At 44.5% G+C, this 20,521-nt stretch overlaps 1 protein-coding gene and 1 long non-coding RNA gene across 2 annotated transcripts in view; both read left to right on the top strand.

Moving 5' to 3' along the window:
• The window catches only part of LOC115463276 (zinc finger protein 271-like), a 972,359-nt gene that overhangs the window by 23,181 nt on the left and 928,657 nt on the right, over window positions 1-20,521 (top strand). The window lies entirely within an intron of this gene.
• Window positions 89-20,232, top strand: LOC115464040. Its single transcript, XR_003941234.1, has 3 exons — window positions 89-175; window positions 14,570-14,660; window positions 20,149-20,232. It is a non-coding gene; the product is annotated as an uncharacterized LOC115464040 (long non-coding RNA).

Genomic DNA, 20,521 nt, shown 5'->3' with positions numbered 1-20,521 from the left:
CTGAGCACCTCCGCCTGTTCCTGAGAGTGTTTCTGGTTTGTATTTCAGATGCGGGTGGCATTCGAGGACATCGCTGTCTCTTTCTCCCAGGAGGAGTGGGAGTATTTAGATGAAGGGCAGAAGGAACTTTACAGGGAGGTGATGAAGGAGAATTACGAGACCCTGATCTCTCTGGGTAAGGACTGTATTTATCTGCATTTTCAGTAGACAGCATCTGATTTATGAAAAAGAATTTGATACATTTTTCTGTAGCTCCTCCACTCCAGAAACTTCTACGTATGATCTGTCTGGGCTCTGCTTTCAGTCTTAAGATTTTATTTATTTATTGTTACATTTGTACCCCGCACTATCCCACTCATGGCAGGCTCAATGCGGCTTACATATACAGGTACTTATTTGTACCTGGGGCAATGGAGGGTTAAGTGGCTTGCCCAGAGTCACAAGGAGCTGCCTGTGCCTGAAGTGGGAATCAAACTCAGTTCCCCAGGACCAAAGTCCACCACCCTAACCACTAGGCCACTCCTCCACTGTTGCTACTATTTGAGATTCTACATGGAATGTTGCTATTCCACTAGAAGTCGGCCCTTGCAGATCACCAATGTGGCCGCGCAGGCTTCTACATGGAATGTTGCTAGTGGAATAGCAACATTCCATGTAGAATCTCCAATAGTAGCAACATTCCATGTAGAATCTCCAATAGTATCTATTTTATTTTTGTTACATTTGTACCCCGCGCTTTCCCACTCATGGCAGGCTCAATGCGGCTTACAGGGGGCAATGTAGGGTTAAGTGACTTGCCCAGAGTCACAAGGAGCTGCCTGTGCCTGAAGTGGGAATCGAACTCAGTTCCCCAGGACCAGAGTCCACCACCCTAACCACTAGGCCACTCCTCCACAGTGCGAGGCCAGGACTGAGTGACCATAAGACTATCCAGTGTTCCCCGTGTGTTTCTTCCCCTTTAAATCAGATACAGATCCTCCTCTAGCTCTTGTAACAGGACTGAAAACAAATGCTCAGGACCTGGATGTAATACATTAGTGAAGCAGCCTTTGAGATCAATTTTATATTCAATAGTTTTTATTGATGACATTGCACAGACAAGAAACAGTACAGTCTTTTAACCACGCACAAGACATATTTCAATAACATCACCTTGAACAAATTTGCACTTGTCTGTACGTCATCCCATTTAACATTAACCAAGGCTACCCTTCTCCCGCCCCTCCCCAGCCGAGTAACAATTGTTGTTGTCTTTACTTATGAATACAACTTAACCTAAAAATTATACAAACAATGGAATCCACTTCTCATGTATCTATTCCCCCCTTCCTCCCTCCCCCTCCCCTTTGAGCTGTTCAGATGTTCAGAATATAGCTGCGGCCTCTGGAAGGCATGGTCAACCACAAAGGTTCCCAGTGTATGCGGAATTTCTCCCCTGATACAGAGTCCAGTGAATGGACACCACATCTTTCAAGTTTCATTTGATACAGTAGCTGTGTTCTCCAGTATGCCAGTGATGGTTTCAAGTCAGACAGCCAGAACTTTAAAATGGTGGAGATCCCATATAGTGTCGCCAAACACACAAAACGCTTGAACCCCGGAGGTGGTGGTCCTGAAAATTTGTATTTATAGAACAATAGGAGGGGATCGCGGACTACGGTGCACCCCCACATTTGTTGTAATGCTTGAGTGATCTCCCCCCAGAACTCCTTTGCTAAGGGGCACAGCCAGAACATGTGACCTAAACCTGCTTCTCCTCCACCACATCTAGGAGAGGTCCCATCACAGGTTTCTATCACGCGTGCAGCCCTCTTAGGTGGCTTATATGTTCTTAATAAAAATCTGTATAGTCTCTCGCACTGTGTAACTGACAATTGCAACCGATACAATTTTTTAATAAACTCCTTGCATATGTCAATCGTGATTGCAGCTTCCAGATCTTTTGACCAATCTCGGGCCAAGCGCCCATAGTCTATTTCAGAGGTAGAATCTTTTAACTGCTGGTGATGAAACCTGAGAGGAACCGATAACTGCGCACCTAATGTGTATGTCTCTGTTAGAGTGTCTATTACATCCTCTGTTAGGTCGGTCCACAACAAGGATGTTATATAATGCTTCAACTGTAAATACTCAAAATGATGCCTCCCCTGTATACCGAATTCCTCCACCAATGTCGTGAGAGGTTTTATTTTCCCCTCTTCATTAACTACATGTGATAAATAAAGGATACCCTTCGTTGCCCATTGTCTGAAGATGCTGTTGCCCTGTCCCGGTGGGAAGTCAGGATTATTATTAATGGATAATAGAGGAGTGGTTTTTGCCGTGAAATGATGTTTCCTACACACCCACCGCCATGTGTTTCTAAGTGATTGTAACAAGGGGTGCTTCTGAAACGCTAATGTAGGTAATCGGTTACCCGAGTGTAATAAATAACTGAAGTGTATCCGAGGAAAAATGGAAATCTCAACCTCAGTGACAGAAAACTCCTGAGTACCCCGATACCAATCATTAATATGGCGCATCGCGCTGGCAATTGATAGATTCCTTACACTCAGGAGTCCCATCCCCCCCTGTTCCCGCGGGGTTGTAATCACTGTCATCGGTAGTCTGGGGCGCTTCCCCTTCCATAAAAATCTCTGAATCCATCTATCTAGGGCTTTCTCATCTTTTCCTTTCAAGTACAAAGGTAATTGCTGAAAGAGATACAGCCATCTCGGTACTATGAGCATATTAAAGAGAGCAATACGCCCCCATAGTGATAGTGGCAAAGTCTGCCACAGAGACAATCTATGCTTCGTACTTTCTAACAGTGGACCCACGTTAATTCTGTACAGAGAGGTCACGTCCCGGGGTATCATTGTTCCTAAATATTTCAAAGCCTGATCTGCCCATTGCAGTGGAAAAATTCCCTGCCACCTCTCACGTACAGCATTATCCACTGCTAGGGTGCCAGATTTCTGCAGATTTAATGCGAATCCCGATAACCCACCATATTCTTCCAAAACTGCTAGGGTACATTGTAGGGAGGGCTGGGGGTTCCTCAAGACCAGAAAAATATCGTCCGCATACGCTAATGTTTTGACCTCCCCCCCTCCCATCTGCACCCCCTTAATCTCCCGGGACCCATTCAGAAGTCTTATCAGGGGCTCTAAAGAAAGATCAAAGAGGAACGGGGACAGGGGACACCCCTGCCTCGTTCCTCGCTTGACTGGGAACCACTCCGATCTGTTTCCATTTGCTATGATCTGCGCACCCAGTCCTGTATAGAGCACCCGGATAATCTGTATGGCCTCTTCCGGTAGCCCCACCCACTCCAGTAACTGTAGCAGATATCACCAATTGACATGATCAAAGGCCTTGGAGGCGTCCAAGCTTACTAGCATTAGGGGTTCATTGTTACTTTTACAGTGAGCCATGGCAAGAAGGATTCTACGAACATGTAAAACCGAATGTCGTTTAGGTACGAATCCCACCTGTGCTGGGCCTACCAAGACTGGTATGTGCTCTGCCAATCTATTAGCCAACATTTTGGCAAATAGTTTAATATCCACATTGATGAGCGATATAGGGCGGTAGGAGTCAGGGTCCGACGCCTCCTTCCCTGGCTTTAGTAACAACGTAATTAAGGCCGTGTTTTCATGTTTCGGGAACTCCCCTCCCTCTGTCACTTCTTGAAAATAGTCTAACAGAGTCGGAATCAGAGGCAATTGTAATGTTTTATAAAACTCTCCGGAAAAACCATCAATCCCAGGCGCCGAGTTATGTTTCAAGCCACAAATAGCCTTTTGGAGCTCTCTCGGTTGTAAGGGTTGAGCTAAGTGCTCCCGAGATTCTGGTGTTAACTTTGGCATCCCCGCCCTGGTTAAAAGTGCCTCTACTGCTTGCTGCGGGGGAGAACCAGATGAATTATACAATTCCTGAAAATGTGTCTGTACAATTTGTAAAATGTCAGTAGTTTTGTTCCTTAATTCTCCCGCCTCATTCTTCATGGCCGTGATAGTGCGATTTCCCGCCCATGGCCGAACTAGTTTCGCCAATACGCTCCCTTGTCTATTACCATGTTTATGTAATCTGTATTTTTGATATATTAGGCCTCTTTGGGTCTGTTCGTGTATTAACGAATTTAAGGTGGCCTGGAGAGCCTCATAGTTATTATCTATTAACTTGAGTCGGGGAGTTCAAATAAGTGCGCCTGGCCCCACCCAACCGATCTGACAGATTAATAATGCTAGCTGCTACTTTCCGCCGCCTTGCCGCTACATAGGAGATAACTTCCCCCCTCATCACAGCTTTTGCTGTGCACCAAAACAAAATCGGGTCAGATTTGTGCTGCTGATTATGCATGGAGAATTCCTCCCATTTTTGGTGTAAGAACTTCGTGAAATCCGCATCTTTAATTAAATAATTTGGAAATCTCCATGTCCTAGCTGTCTGACTTTCCTTATGATCTGTCAGCTGAAACCACACTGGGGAATGGTCCGAAATCAGCTCTTGTTCTATGCCAGCTGCTGTTACATTGGAAAAAAGTGGGCCAGATATAAACAGGTAATCTAAACGGGCCCAAGTCCCATGGGCCCGAGATCTGTGAGTGTAGTCCCTTACCTCAGGGAACAGGGACCTCCAAACATCCACCATCCCAAGATCAGTGACAAATGCTGGAAGGATCCCTCGGTCTCCACCACCCCCCCCTCCCTCATTCCGTCTACCTGTGCAGTCCATATTTGGGTTCATCAGTGTGTTCATATCCCCAACAATTATTAACCTCTTATCTCTGTATGGTAACAGAATACGTAATAACTCTGAAAAGAAATCTGGAGTAGAGGGGGTGGGTGCGTATACAGATAGAAAAAATATTTCAGACCCTTGTAGATTTAATTTAACTAGCAGATAGCGCCCATTATCATCCCCTAACATGACCTCAGATGCACAGACCAGATGTTTGCGATATAAAATCGCCACTCCCCCCTTCCTCTTTCCAGATGACACATAATCTACTTGACCCACCCAGGCTCTCTGTGATTTCTGATGTTCTTCATCAGAGAGCCTGGTCTCCTGTATACAGGCTATGTCAGCTCCCAACCTCTTCAAATGTGTGAGGATCTTCCTCCGTTTTATCGGGGATGAAACTCCCCCCACATTCCATGTAATTATTTTGTAGCTAGAAGAGCCAGCACACCAAACAATCCATCAGTTGTACCTTTCCTGCTAATTTATTGGCGCCAGGGCCCCAGCCCTTCCCCGGCATCCAACTGTTCCTTTTTATTGTTAGCTTAGGAGACCTCTCCCTGCCCATCCATAATACAATTCCACAGCCTGTTATCCCGCATTCATAGTTAGAACAGCCCACTATCCCTCCCGAACTTCCCCCCGCCCCCAACCCCTGTCCTTGAACCAACATAACCTGTTTTAAACATTTCCCTTCCCCCCCCTTAAACACCCCATCATAACTGCTATATCGTGACGCCAACTTGTCGTCACCAAGGTTCCCCTATAACCTTATTGCTTACTCCAGCTTTCAAAAACTCAATTGTAACCGTCCTCTAACTTCCACTATTCAGTTTCAGCTCCATACGTTATTTAGAGCACTGCGTCTCATCAAACCAGAAATCTCTATTTATGTAGTCCATGGCCAATTTCTCAGAAGTAAAGGTGCTCCACTTCCCGTCTTTCTGGATTTTAAGAGTCGCTGGGTATGCCAGAGCAAAGCGAATTTTCTTCTCCGCTAAAGTAGAACATGCTGGATGAAACCGTCTTCTCTTTTCCTGCAGTCCTGCAGAGTAATCGGGAAAAATTAAAATCCGCTTTCCATCATATTGTAGATTGTCCCTTTTTGATTTAAATCCTTGCATGATCTCTTCTTTGTGAATGAAATTATGTATTTTAATGATGACCACGCGGGGTTTCTGTTTCTCTGCTTGAAATCTCCCCAGCCTGTGGGCTCTCTCGATGCAGAAGCCCCCACTGCTGTCCGAAAGGGCGAATTCTTGTTGCAAACCATTTTTCTAGTAGGGGGCCCAAACTCTTCTCGGCGATCGACTCAGGAATACCGACCAGCCTCAAGTTTGAGCGCCGCGCTCTATTTTCAAGATCTTCCATTTTCTCGGCCTGTACCTTGAGTTGCTGTTCTATTTCCGCCATTCGTGGCTGGCTAGCATTGCACGTGTCTTCCAGGGTAGATACCCTCTGTTCTAACTCGTGTGTCCGCTTTGATAGCTCCGCCATGTTTGCGTCCATCTTCCCCAGTTGATTCGCCAGCGATTGAAATCTCGGTTCCAGAGCCGCCACTACCGCCGTGGTCAACTGGGTGAGCTGCCGTTCTGAAAATTCATCGCGTTCTTCCCGCCCGCTATCCGCCATCTTGGGCTCCGCAGGAGAGGGTGGTAGCTTCCCTTTCTCCACCTTTACGCTTCGTTTGGACGTTCCAGCCGGCATGGGGAGCAAGAAATGTTCCATGCACACTCCGAAAGCCTGGGTCTTGTTTAGGTTCCGGTTGTTCCGCTGTTTTCGGTAATTAACGGATATGTGAGGAGCGGGGACCCGGAGCTCAGCCTCTATGCTGCTACCGCTCCCAGCGCATCACGTGACCCCCTTGAGATCAATTTTAAAAAACAAACAAACCTGTTCTTGCTACCTTTCCTCAGCTTATGACAATGTCTGGCACTGTGAGTTGCTCGTAAAACTGCAGAATTGTCTCCAGGATCACTAAATAAGAGTAATATGAGAAATCATCATTAACTGCTGCTTCCATGTGTTAATTACAGGGAAAGAGCAGGTCAGGACCTTAAAAACCATGTCATGTGCTCCAAGAATCAGTCTTGGTTCCTGCTCTTTTAAACCTTGATCCTGCTGGTCTTCTCCACCTCTTGGGAATGAAACTTCTGTGTGCGAGGACAGCAGCTCTTTAGAGGATTTACAGCAGTCTCTAGAGAGAAATATTAAGGTCGGGGCCCCTGGTCTCTTCCGATGCCATGAAAAGGGCCAAGAATTCTGAACCTTTCCATTGAAATGGTTGGGGCGGAACCAATGTTCAATAATGAAGAGGATAAGAGAGTCAGTATGTCCATATGCTCGCCAAACAATCTCATATGATCAAGCAATACCACTTTAAACCTTGCGTTGAATAGGGTCTCTCTATAGTCGATGACCTAACGTATGTTACAATCCTATTTATTACTCAGGATCCTTCATGCAATACCATAATTTATTCTTCTTTACCATGTATGTAAGCACATGGTATCAAACATATAAACGGCAAGTGACCGACTCACCTGAAAATGCGCAGTAGAGTCACTCAGAACGCTAAGAGTGTAGAAGTCCAAGCCCCGCCTCCACCAGCAATACAGCCCAATAGGGAGGAGGGCTTGGACATGGGCGTGGAAATCGGAGGAGGAGGGGGCGGAACTGAGGGAAATATGCTGGGGGGAGGGCAGGGGAGAGGAGCAGGGTTGGTGGGCCGTAGGAAAACAAAAACTAGCCGTTGTTACGGGCTTAACAGCTAGTATATATATATATATATATAGTAACATAGTAGATGACGGCAGAAAAAGACCTACACGGTCCATCCAGTCTGCCCAAGATAAACTCATATGTGTATACCTTACCTTGATTTGTACCTGTCTTTTTCAGGGCACAGACCGTATAAGTCTGCCCTCCACTATCCACACCTCCCATACCATGATCTGTTCCATATATGTTATGTTCTATGTATGTTACCACATATGTATACACCTTAACGCAATACCATTTGTAATTCTGTTACCGGAAATGGCAACCGCCATTACGGCAAATGTAAACACATTGAGTCTGCAATTGGTGGGAAAATGTGGGATACAAATGCTACAAATAAAAAAATATAAATAAGTCCAAAGTACTTTCCAAATTGCAATAGACTTGTGGAATACACTAAATTCAAAAGGGAAAAAGCCTTCGTAACTAAACTCCACCCGTTTCAAAAACTTAGAGGGTGAAAAGGACTTAACAAGGGTTAATTCTCTTCATTGACATAACAAACCTTTTAAAAAAATTGTTAAAACTCCACTTGTATTCAATTTACTGGATCTACAACTTGAACGTGACAAACAAAGAGAAAGTAACAAAAAATCAAATCACAGTGACTTTGGCCATGGTTTCGCTATAAAGCTGTCTCAAGACGTGACCAAACTCTAAACAAACACGCCTTGAGTTAGGTATAGGCAGGGCACTAGGCATATTCTTAAATCTAGATTTAGGTACAGTTTATAGAATACGACTAGGTGGGAAGTTTTTTGGCACCATATATAGAGTCAGGTGAGGTCCCATGCACTAAACACTAATATTCAGAAAAGCTAACCGTCTGTCTCTCACTGAATTTTATCGCTTAGCCAGCTAAGTGCTATTTAACCGAGAAGGTGTTTATTTGGAGATTATTCTGTAAAGGAAGATGGCACCTCCTTTCCTGTACAAATCTAGCAGAGCAACACAAATAGACGCAGGTAATTTAGGCTCAACCACTTATAGCATCCATAGGGCTGGCGTGAATGTTTGTGCCTAGATCACTAGAAAATGCTTATCCTATATAATAATTCTTACCACCAACGTTCTAAAGTAGCTGCCTGTGTCCATGGCTCCTGGAGTTGCTGAGCTGGGCTCCGTAGCCAGGCTGACATCACTCACAGCTGATTCCCAGGCAGGGGGAGGAGTAGGGAAACACGCGGAGCAAGTTCCTTACTCCTCCCCCTGCCTGGGAATTAGCAGTGAGTGCGCTGCTCAAACACCCCCTCGGCGCATCACCCAAGCCCCCTCCCCCCCCCCGGCACATCAAACATCCCCCCTCCCCCGAAGCACATCAACCCCCTTGCCACCCGCAGCTGCCACTGGTAATGCTGTCCGGCCACTGCTGCTTCTCTGTTGAGCAGCAGTGGCCGCTACAAAAAGAAAAAAAGCCATAAATGTTTTTAAACTTCAAGCGCGGCACCACAGACAGCCAACGGGCATTGACTGTCAGCTCTGCAGCCGCTCCTCCTCTCGCCTCCACGTCACTGTCAGCTCTGCAGCCGCTCCTCCTCTCATCTCCACGTCACTGCCCCCCGAGTAAGACCCCAGAGGAGTGCAGTGATGTGAGAGGTGAGAGGAGGAGCGGCTGCAGAGCCGACAGCCAATGCCTGATGGCTGTCTGCGGTGCCGCGCTTGATGTTTAAAAACATTTATGGCTTTTTTTTTTCTTTTGTAGCGGCTGCTGCTGCTCAACAGGAGAAGCAGCAGCGGCTGGACAGCGTTACCAGTGGCAGCTATGGGTGGCGAGGGGGTTTGATGCACGGGGGGGGGGGGGGGGGGGGAGGGTCGCTGGACATGGGTGGCGGGAGGGGGGGGGGCAGGGGGAGGAGGAGGGGAGGGTCGCTGGACATGGATGGCTGGAGGGAGGGGCAGGGGAGAGGGAGGTGGAGAGGGGGTCCTGAGATCAGAGAGGTGGGGGTGGGGGACCTGCGAGAGGGGAGCACACACTCACTGTCTCTCACATACACTCTCTGACACACTCTCTGTCTATCACACTCTATCTCTCTGTCACACACAGACACTCTGTCTCTCACACACACTCTCTCTCTCTCTCTCTCTCACAGAAACACACTTTGTCTCTCTCTCATTCTCTCTCTGACACACACACTCCATCTCTCACACACACTCTCTCTTCAAACATACACACTCCGAGGAAAACCTTGCTAGCGCCCGTTTCATTTCTGTCAGAAACGGGCCTTTTTTACTAGTAAATCATAAAATCATAATTTTCTAGGGAGACATTTTTTAAAAATGCCCGTGGTCTGCATCGGCTCAATCTCCCTCCCCCAGACTGATCTGACCCATCTCCCTGCCTGGATGACCCCTGGGTATATTTGAAAGAAAGACCCTTTGCAGTAAGAGATTCCCTCGTATGAAAATTATAGCAAAGGAACTAGTTAGGACACAAGGACCAATCTCTCCCCACCCTGTAACCCAATCCGAACCCTCAATTTAAAAAGGAAATCCCTGGTGTCTACTGGCACCCCTCCTTCTCTCCGTTAATCGGGCCCCTCTTCCCCAACTTAAAAACACAACTGTCTGGTGTCTGGCTGCCCCTCCCAATCCAATTTTATTATTTATTTATTTGTGACATTTATATTCTACATGATCCCAAACAAGTTTGAGTTCAGTGCGGCTTACATTAAACAGTATAGGATACATCACAAAGAATAATGCATAAGAAAGTAATTTGTTATAAGAATCCAAATTTACAATACAATATCATAAACATACTGGGATAGCTATGGATTTTAACATTTAGAAAATCGATTATGAATAAGAAATTGTACACGAAGCAAAGAGAAAGTTAATGGTAAATAGAGTAACCAAGTCAGGTAATTGTTTGAGATATGGTCGTTCTTTGTGAGGGTTTGTTTGAATAGGAACAATTTGAGGACTTTGCAGAATCTAGTATATCCTATATAATAAAAGGCACCTCCAACATTCTGAAGCTGACTGCATGGCTGAGGCATTCCTGCTCTCTGTATCCATCTCCTGAATTGACGTCACGTACTTCCGGGTTCGTCACAAGCAGAAGTGACCAACCACACGAGGTTTCTCGGCTTCAGAATGTTGGAGGTGCATTCTATTAAATAGGATTGGTCAGTTCCTTGAAGCACAGCCAGAGCTCAGCGTCCTGCACAGTAATGCTGAGACACCAGAGAGAGAGAGGGGGGGGGGGGCTGACACCAGAGAGAGGGAGGAGGGGCCGACACCAAAGAGGGGGGGGGAGGTATCTCTGTCACACACTGTCTCTCACAGTCAATGTCTTTCTCACTCTCACACACTGTCTCTCACACATTCTATGTCTCACACTGTATCACATTCACTCACACACTCTCTTGGTCTCATACACTCAGTCTCACAGAGAGTCTGTGTCTCACACACTCTCTCTCACACTGTGTCTCACAAAAGCACTTGCACACACACTCATTCTCACACACACACTCGCACCCAGACTCTCTCTCTCACACACACACACACACACTCGCACATTCACTCTCTCACACTCCGAGGAAAACCTGCTAGCGCCCGTTTCATCTTGTGTCAGAAACGGGCCTTTTTTACTAGTCCTGTATATTTCTTATTTTGGGTGGTAAGGAGTTTCACCATTTGGTTCCTAGTTAAGTGAAGTCTGCAGAGTGGACAGTTTTGTAGATCACTTTTTTGCAATTTGGGAGTACCGTAATTAGGCATGAATGATGTCCACTCGTCCTGCCATGGTGCCATCGTCTTTGAAAATGGCAGTGCTTTACCCTGCCTGGTGCATCCTGGGATGCATTGAGCAGGGTCAGTTTGCCATATAGGGGAATCTGTACCTTATTTGGTAGACTCCAGCCACACTGCCAAATGTGGGAAAAATTGCCTCGTAAGCTAGACTAACCCAGCTTTTGCCAACTTCTCATCTTACCATAGTGATGTTGTGACTGGAAAAGTAGCAGCCTGGATTAGCTTGCGGCAGATACTGCCCCCCCACCGATATTCAGCTGGCGACAGGCACTGTGGTTAGCTGCCGCTGCTGATCCTGGATATTCAATGCCGGGGCCATTTCCAGCGACTGGCTTTGAATGACCGGGGGGAGGGGGGGGGTCTAACTTAACTGGCTAAGCGAGTATTTAATGCCGGCCGAGCAAGTTTATAGCAGGCAACATAGGACTGCTATTTATGTGGTCGGATTTGCCAGCTAAACTTAGCCAGCCTGCGCTTGAATATTCATGCAACATAGTAGTTATTGGCTAACTGCTAATATTCAGTGGAGATAACCAGTAAACGGCCAGGAGCTGTTCCTGACCTTTTAAATAGCACTGAATATCGGGTTTTGTGAGTCGTCATCATCAGCTATCCGTTTTTGCATCTTGTTCAAATTCTTCTACTAACCTATAAATGTACTCACTCTGCTGCTCCCCAGTATCTCTCACACTCATCCTTCCCTACCACCCCTTCCCGTGCACTCCGCTCCATGGATAAATCCTTCTTATCTGTTCCCTTCTCCACTACTGCCAACTCCAGACTTCGCGCCTTCTGTCTCGCTGCACCCTACGCCTGGAATAACTTCCTGAGCCCCTACGTCTTGCCCCATCCTTGGCCACCCTTTAATCTAGACTGAAAGCCCACCTCTTTAACATTACTTTTGACTCGTAACCACTCGCCTCCACCTACCCTCCTCTCTTCCTTTCCCGTTCACATTAATTGATTTGATTTGCTTTCTTTCTTTATTTTTTGTCTATTAGATTGTAAGCTCTTTGAGCAGGGACTGTCTTTTCTTCTATGTTTGTGCAGCGCTGCGTACGCCTTGTTAGCGCTATAGAAATGCTAAATAGTAGTAGTAGTAGTTAGTAGCTGACTTTACTAATTTATGCTCCTTCACCCTGGTGTAGGCTCCAGCTGAGTACTATGGGCCTGATATTCAAAATAATTTAAACATCCAGGAGAGGCTCCTTAAGAGCATTAATAGCGATCAGTTGAAGGTCTGAGTGTGTAGAAATATTGATCCAATTTAGTAGCTGTTGGGCTCAGCAGTGAATCCTGCAGGTTGACTCGCTAGGGCCCCCTGACTCGATTAATACTAAGGATCTCATAATGTGCGAGGTATAATAGCCCTCAGAGCCCTCTGCTTTATGATGGAGGGTGGTAATAGTTCCTCCCTCCCCTCCCCATCATAAGATGCTTCCCTGGTTATTTTTCAGAGACTGTAAGGGAATATAACTTATTTTTCATTTGTTTGCTGAAATCAGGCTATGAGAGGGTCAATCCTGACATATTATCAAGAATTAAACAAGAGGGAGAGCCATTTGTCCAGGAACTGCAGGAGTCAGAAAAGAAAGAAGATTGTTACTCATACACAGGTGAGTAATAACAAAAAATACTGTAGAGAGTAATAGGGTATATTACAGAGCACAGCTGAGTAATAATAAACACTGAACAGAGTAAGAAGAGGTATTGCAGAGCATAGCTAAGTGATAATAGGTGAGTAATAAAAATACTGTAGTGAGTAATAGGGTATATTACAGAGCACAGCTGAGTAATAATAAACACTGAACAGAGTAAGAAGAGGTATGCAGAGCGTAGCTAAGTGATAATACTCAGGTGAGTAAAAACAAAAAATACTGTAGAACACAGGTGAGTAATAAAAAATGCTGTAGAAAGTATTAGGGTATATTACAGAGCACAGCTGAGTAATAATAAACATGAACAGAGTAAGAAGAGGTATTGCAGAGCGTAGCTAAGTGATATACTCAGGTGAGTAAAAACAAAAAAATACTGTAGAACACAGGTGAGTAATAAAAATGCTGTAGAAAGTATTAGGGTATATTACAGAGCACAGCTGAGTAATAATAAACACTGAACAAGAGTAAGAAGAGGTATTGCAGAGCATAGCTAAGTGATAATACACAGGTGAGTAATAAAAATACTGTAGTGAGTAATAGGGTATATTACAGAGCACAGCTGAGTAATAATAAACACTGAACAGAGTAAGAAGAGGTATTGCAGAGCGTAGCTAAGTGATAATACTCAGGTGAGTAAAAACAAAAAATACTGTAGAACACAGGTGAGTAATAAAAAATGCTGTAGAAAGTATTAGGGTATATTACAGAGCACAGCTGAGTAATAATAAACACTGAACAGAGTAAGAAGAGGTATTGCAGAGCATAGCTAAGTGATAATACACAGGTGAGTAATAAAATACTGTAGTGAGTAATAGGGTATATTACAGAGCACAGGTGAGTAATAATAAACACTGAACAGAGTAAGAAGAGGTATTGCAGAGCATAGCTAAGTGATAATACACAGGTGAGTAATAAAAATACTTGTAGTGAGTAATAGGGTATATTACAGCGCACAGCTGAGTAATAATATATACTATACAGAGTAAGAAGTGATTAGATTAAATTAATTATTGATAACCCACTCTTAGCCAGGTATTGCAGAGCATACTTAAGTGATAATATAGCGCTCAGGGTAAGAAGAGGTATTACATAGTACTGATAAGTATTTTTTCCCGGGCAGTGACTCTTAATGTGGTTCCTCTTCCCTACATCATCGCTTTGCACTTCCTCACATTAAATGTCATCTGCCATTTAGATGCCCTGTCTCATCAGGTACTGTTGGCAATTTTTCACAATCTTCTTGTGATTTAGTCACTTTGAATAATTTGTGTTATCAGCAAATGGAATCACCCTGAGGTCCCTTTCCTGATCCCTGCACATCACCCTCTCTCCTCCTGCAAGTTGACTCGCTAGGGCCCCCTGAATTGATTAATACTAAGGGATCTCATAATATGCAAGAATGTTAAAAATATCAGCTCCCTCTTTCATGGGTGATAGAATTATTTATTATACAAATGTTTGACTCATTCCAGTGCTGGAGTACTCAAAGCGAGGGTATAATAACCCCCAGATCCCTCTGCTTTATGATGGAGGTGGTAAAAGTTCCTCTCTCCCCTCCCCCTACCCCATCATAAGACGCCTTCCTGGGTATTTTTCAGAGACTGTAAGGGAAACATAACCCTCATTTTAATTTTTTTTTCTGAAATCAGGCTATGAAACGATCAATCCTGACATATTATCAAGGATTTAAACAAGAGGAAGAGCCATCAGACGAGAAGGAAGATTGTCACTCATACACAGGTGAGGATTTTAAAATACTGTGGCGAGTAATAGGGTATATTACAGAGCACAGCTGAGTATAATGAACACTGTACAGAGTAAGAAGACGGTATTGCAGAGCATAGCTAAGTGATAGTACTCAGGTGAGTAATAACAAAAAATGCTGTAGAAAGTATTAGGGTATATTACAGAGCACAGCTGAGTAATAATAAACACTGAACAGAGTAGAAGAGGTATTGCAGAGCGTAGCTAAGTGATAATACACAGACGATTAATAACAAAAAATACTGTAGAACACAGGTGAGTAATAACAAAAAATGCTGTAGAAAGTATTAGGGTATATTACAGAGCACAGCTGAGTAATAATAAACACTGAACAGAGTAAGAAGAGGTATTGCAGAGCATAGTTAAGTGATAATACACAGGTGAGTAATAAAAAATACTGTAGTAAGTAATAGGGTATATTACTAAGCACAGCTGAGAAATAGTAAACCACTGAACAGAGTAAGAAGAGGTATTGCAGAGCATAGCTAAGTGATAATACACAGACGAGTAATAACAAAAAATACTGTGGCGAGTAATAGGGTATATTACAGAGCACAGCTGAGAAATAGTAAACACTGAACAGAGTAAGAAGAGGTATTGCAGAGCTTAGCTAAGTGATAATACACAGACGAGTAATAACAAAAATACTGTAGAACACAGGTGAGTAATAACAAAAATGCTGTAGAAAGTATTAGGGTATATTACAGAGCACAGCTGAGTAATAATAAACACTGAACAGAGTAAGAAGAGGTATTGCAGAGCGTAGCTAAGTGATAATACACAGACGAGTAATAACAAAAAAATACTGTAGAACACAGGTGAGTAATAACAAAAATGCTGTAGAAAGTATTAGGGTATATTACAGAGCACAGCTGAGTAATAATAAACACTGAACAGAGTAAGAAGAGGTATTGCAGAGCATAGTTAAGTGATAATACACAGGTGAGTAATAAAAATACTGTAGTAAGTAATAGGGTATATTACTAAGCACAGCTGAGTAATAATATATACTGTACAGAGTGAGAAGAGATTAGAGGTGATTTATTATTTACTAGTACAAAAAGCCGTTTCTGACACACATGAAACGGGCGCTAGCAAGGTTTTTCCTCGGAGTGTGTATGTTTGAGCCAGTGTGTGTGAGAGTGACTGTGTGAGAGAGTGAATGTGCGAGTGTGTGTGTGTGACAGAGAGAGAGAGTGAGACTGGGTGCGAGTGTTATGTGAGAATGAGATGTGTGTGCCAGGGTCCCCCTCTCCCTCCCAGTTCCAGGGTTGTCCCCCCCCCCCTCCCTCCGAGTTTCCGGGGTGTCTCCCCTCCCTCCGAGTTTCCGGTGGTGTCCCCCTCCCTCCTAGTTTCAAGGTCTCCCTCCCCCCCTCCTTCTGAGTTTCAAGGTCTCAGTCCCCCTCCCTCCCTCCTTCCTTCCTTCACAGTTGCAGGCCCCCTCGCTTCTACTCACGCGGCACCAGCTCCCATTTCCGACCACTGCTGCTTCTCCTGTTGAGCAGCAGCGGCCGCTACAAAAGAAAACAACCGAAAATGTTTTTAAAAAGCGAGCGTGGCACTGCAGGCAGCCATCAGGCATTAGCTGTCGGCTCTGCAGCCACTCCTTTTGCCTCTCACGTTGCTGCACTCCTCTGGGGTCGTCCTCCAGGGGCAGTGACGTGAGAGGCAAGAAGAGCTGCTGCAGAGCCCGACAACCAATGCCTGATGGCTGCCTGCCGGTCCGGAAATTGGAGCTGGCGCCGCGTGAGTAGAAGTGAGGGGGCCTGGAAACTGTGAGGGAGGGGAGGGAGTTTGATGCGCTGAGGGGGGGGGGGGAGCTTCTGCTCCTGACGTTTTCCTGTGCATCCATGGTTGCGTTTCATAATGGGTCCAGTGACGTCAGCGATCTACGGAGCCTAGCAGACCAACTCCAAAGGAGCCACGGTCTGAGACAGCAAGATTAGAACGTTGGAAGTGAGAATTATTATATAGGATAACCCGCCCTTATCCAAGTATTGCAGACCACAGTTAAATGATAATGTGGAGGGGCATAATCGAAAGGGGCGCCCAAGTTCCTGAGGATGTCCTCGCAGGACATCCCGGCGAAGTGGCAGGGAAACCCGTATTATCGAAACAAGATGGGCGTCCATCTTTCGTTTCAATAATACGGCCGGGAACGCCCAAATCTTAACATTTAGGTCGTCCCTAGAGATGATCGTCCTTAGACCTGGTCATTTCTAATTTTCAGCGATAATGGAAACTAAGGACGCCCATCTCAGAAACGACCAAATGCAAGCCCTTGATCATGGGAGGAGCCAGATTCATAGTGCACTGGTCCCCCTGACCTGTCAGGACACCAACCGAGCACCCTAGGGGGCATTGCAGTGGACTTCAGAAATTGCTCCCAGGTGCATAGCTCCCTTACCTTGAGTGCTGAGCCCCCCAAACCCCAAAAAACCCATTCCCCCACAACTGTACACCACTACCATAGCCCTAAGGGGTGAAGGGGGGCACCTAATGTGGGTACAATGGGTTTCTGCTGGGTTTGAAGGGCTCACATTTACCACCACAAGTGTAACAGATGGGGGGGATGGGCCTGGGTCCGCCTGCCTGAAGTGCACTGCACCCACTAAAATTGCTCCAGGGACCTGCATAATGCTGTCATGGAGCTGGGTATGATATTTGAGGCTGGCAAGAAATATTTTTAAAAAATTTTTTTTGAGGGTGGGAGGGGATTAGTGACCACTGGGGGAGGTAAAGGGAGGCCATCCCCGATTTCCCTCCGGTGATCATCTGGTCAGTTCGAGCATCTTTTTGTGGCTTGGTCGTAAGAAAAAAAGGACCCAGGTAAAGTCATCCAAGTGTTTGTCAGGGACACACTTTTTTTTTTTCCATTATGGGTCGAGGACGCCCATGTGTTAGGCACATTCAAGTCCCGCCTTCGCTGCGCCTCCGACATGCCTCTGGGAACTTTGGTCGTCCCCGCGACAGAAAGCAGTTGGGCACGCCCAAAATTGGCTTTCCATTATATCAGTTTGGGCGACCCTGTGAGAAGGACTCCCATCTTGCGATTTGTGTTGAAAGATGGGCGTCCTCCTCTTTCGAAAATAAGCCTGATAGTGCTCAGAGTAAGACGAGGTATTACGAAGTGGCGGTTAGTACTCATAAGTACTTTTTCCTGAGCTAGTGAACTCCTAATTCAAAGCCCAGACTTTTTATCCACAAGATAATACACGGAGAATCTCGAACTATATGATAAATCTGGTCGACCTTCCAGCAAGAAACATGTCTGCATCCTCACGAAAGTACCTCAACCTGCACTACAGCTGTAAAGGTCTCAAGTACAAAACTTATTATGGATCCAATTTCCCTTCCTGGGCAGCCGTCTATGGAACGCTCTCCTAGACCTATCCGAGCAATCCATGACCAACCTACCATTCAGAAAAGCACTAAAAACCCATCTATTCAAACAAGCCTACCCAAAAGACCCAGATTAATCTCTTGAACCCATCTACCTTACATATACTGAAGAGAAAACGACATTGACCCAGACTCTATCTCCCACCTTACCCTCCTCGCTCTATCACCTGTCTCTACCTACCTACCCATCCTATTACTACCCATCCATCCTTTTATTATGTTATACTTCATTTCCTACTTTACAAAACAAAATTCTGTGTTACCTATTACTATGTAAGCCGCATTGAGCCTGCTTTTAGTGGGAAAGTGCGGGATACAAATATAATAAATAATTTGGAACTTTGCCTAGTTTGGGTTACTCTTCCCTACAAGCATCACTTTGCATTTGCTCACGTTAAATGCGATCTTCTATTTAGATGCCCAGTCTCTTAAGGTCCTATTGGCAGTTTTTACAATCTTCTTAAGTAGAGGAGTGTGGTAGCCGTGTTAGTCCACTCTTAAGGTTATCAATAGAAATCAAACAAAATAAAACATGGAAAAGAAAATAAGATGATACCTTTTTTATTGGACATAACTTAATACATTTCTTGATTAGCTTTCGAAGGTTGCCCTTCTTCGTCAGATCGGAAATAAGCAAATGTGCTAGCTGACAGTGTATATAAGTGAAAACATTCAAGCATTAATATGACAGTCTGACAGGGTGGAGGATGGGGGTGGGTCGGAGGTATGCATGGGGACATCAAAGCATATCATTGATATTCTAACAGGATGGGTGTGGATAGGTGAGGGTTGGGGTGATCAACAGAGACATACAGCTTTATGGTTTATAATGGGCTAGGAACCCCAGATCCTTGTTAAGTCCTTTCTGTTGGGTGTTAAAATATTCAATCATTCTGACTTCATAGGTCTTACGTTCTTGTATGGTTTTAAAGTTACCTTTCAGATTCTCACTGTGAAATCACTGGTACAGTGTCCTGGTTCTGTGAAGTGCTGTCCAACATGGTGGGGCCCTACTGGCTGTATTGTTCATGTGATGTCTATGTAAATTGAATCTTGTCTTAAGCATCTGGCCTGTTTCTCCAATATAGCATCCTTCGTTACATTTTTTACACTGAATGATATATACCACATTGGAAGATGAGCAAGTGAAAGATTATGTTGAATATCTTTCCTTTGTGGGTAACTGTGGGGTCCTGTGAAATATTTTGGCATAGTTTGCAACTGGATAAATTACAGGGACGTGTGCCCTTCTGTTCCATTTCAGTCTGTGATGGAAGTTTACTTCTGATTAGCTTGTGTTTTAAGTTGGGTGGTTGTCGGAAGGCCAGTACTGGTGGGGATGGGAATATCTCTTTCAGAAATTCATCCTCCTGGAGTATAGGTTGTAGATCTCTTATGATTTTCCTCAGTTTTTCCAGCTCTGGATTGTATGTCACTACAAGGGGAATTCTGTCTGTGGATTTTTTTCTCCTTGTACTGTAGCAGATTCTCCCTGGGTGTTTTGAGGGAGGAGGCAATATTCTTGGAGATTATTTTGAGGTTGTATTAAGTTATGTCCAATAAAAAAGGTATCATCTTATTTTCTTTTCCATGTTTTATTTTGTTAGATTTCTATTGATAACATTACAATCTTCTTGTAATTTAACCACTTTGAATAACTTGTGTCATCAGCAAATTCAGTCCCCTCGTGGTCCCTGCACATCACCCAATCTCTCCTGTCGTACATAGCTCCTTTTGATTTTTGCTCAGCAGTGATCCTGCAAGTTGACTCACTAGGGCCCACTGAATCGATGAACACTAAGGAATCTCATAATACGTGAGGTTGTTAAAAATATCAACTTCCTCTTTCTTAGGTGATAAAATTATTTATTATACCAACGTTTGACTAATTCCAGTGCCGGAGTACTCAAAGTGAGGTATAATAACCCCCAAATCCCTCTGCTTTATGATGGAAGCAGTAATATTTCCTTCCTCCCCTCCCCCATCATAAGAAGCTTCCTGGGTATTTTCAGAGACTATAAGGGAAACATAACCCAATTTTCATTTGTTTTGCTGAAAGCAGGCTACGAAAGGGTCGATCCTGATGTGTTATCAAGGATTAAACAAGAGGAAGAGTCATCAGAAGAGAAAGAAGACTGTCACACAGGTGAGAATTTAAAAAATATTGTGGAGAGTAATAGGGTATATTACAGAGCACAGCTGAGTAATAATAAACACTGTATTGCAGAGCATAGCTAAGTGATAAATAGCTTAGTTAGTACTAAGTACTGCACAGAATTAGAGGAATTGTTACAGAATAGAGCTGATTACGGGTAGTAATACTGTAGAGAATAAGAGGAGGCGTTACAGAATAGTATAGATTTAATAAAAAAAATAGAAATTAAGAAGACATATTACAGAGTACAGGTAGTTTTGATAAATACTGCAGAGAGGAA

This window comes from Microcaecilia unicolor, chromosome 1, assembly GCF_901765095.1.
Source record: "Microcaecilia unicolor chromosome 1, aMicUni1.1, whole genome shotgun sequence".
Taxonomy (NCBI): Eukaryota; Metazoa; Chordata; class Amphibia; order Gymnophiona; family Siphonopidae; genus Microcaecilia; species Microcaecilia unicolor.
This window is presented reverse-complemented; position numbering and strand designations above follow the sequence as displayed.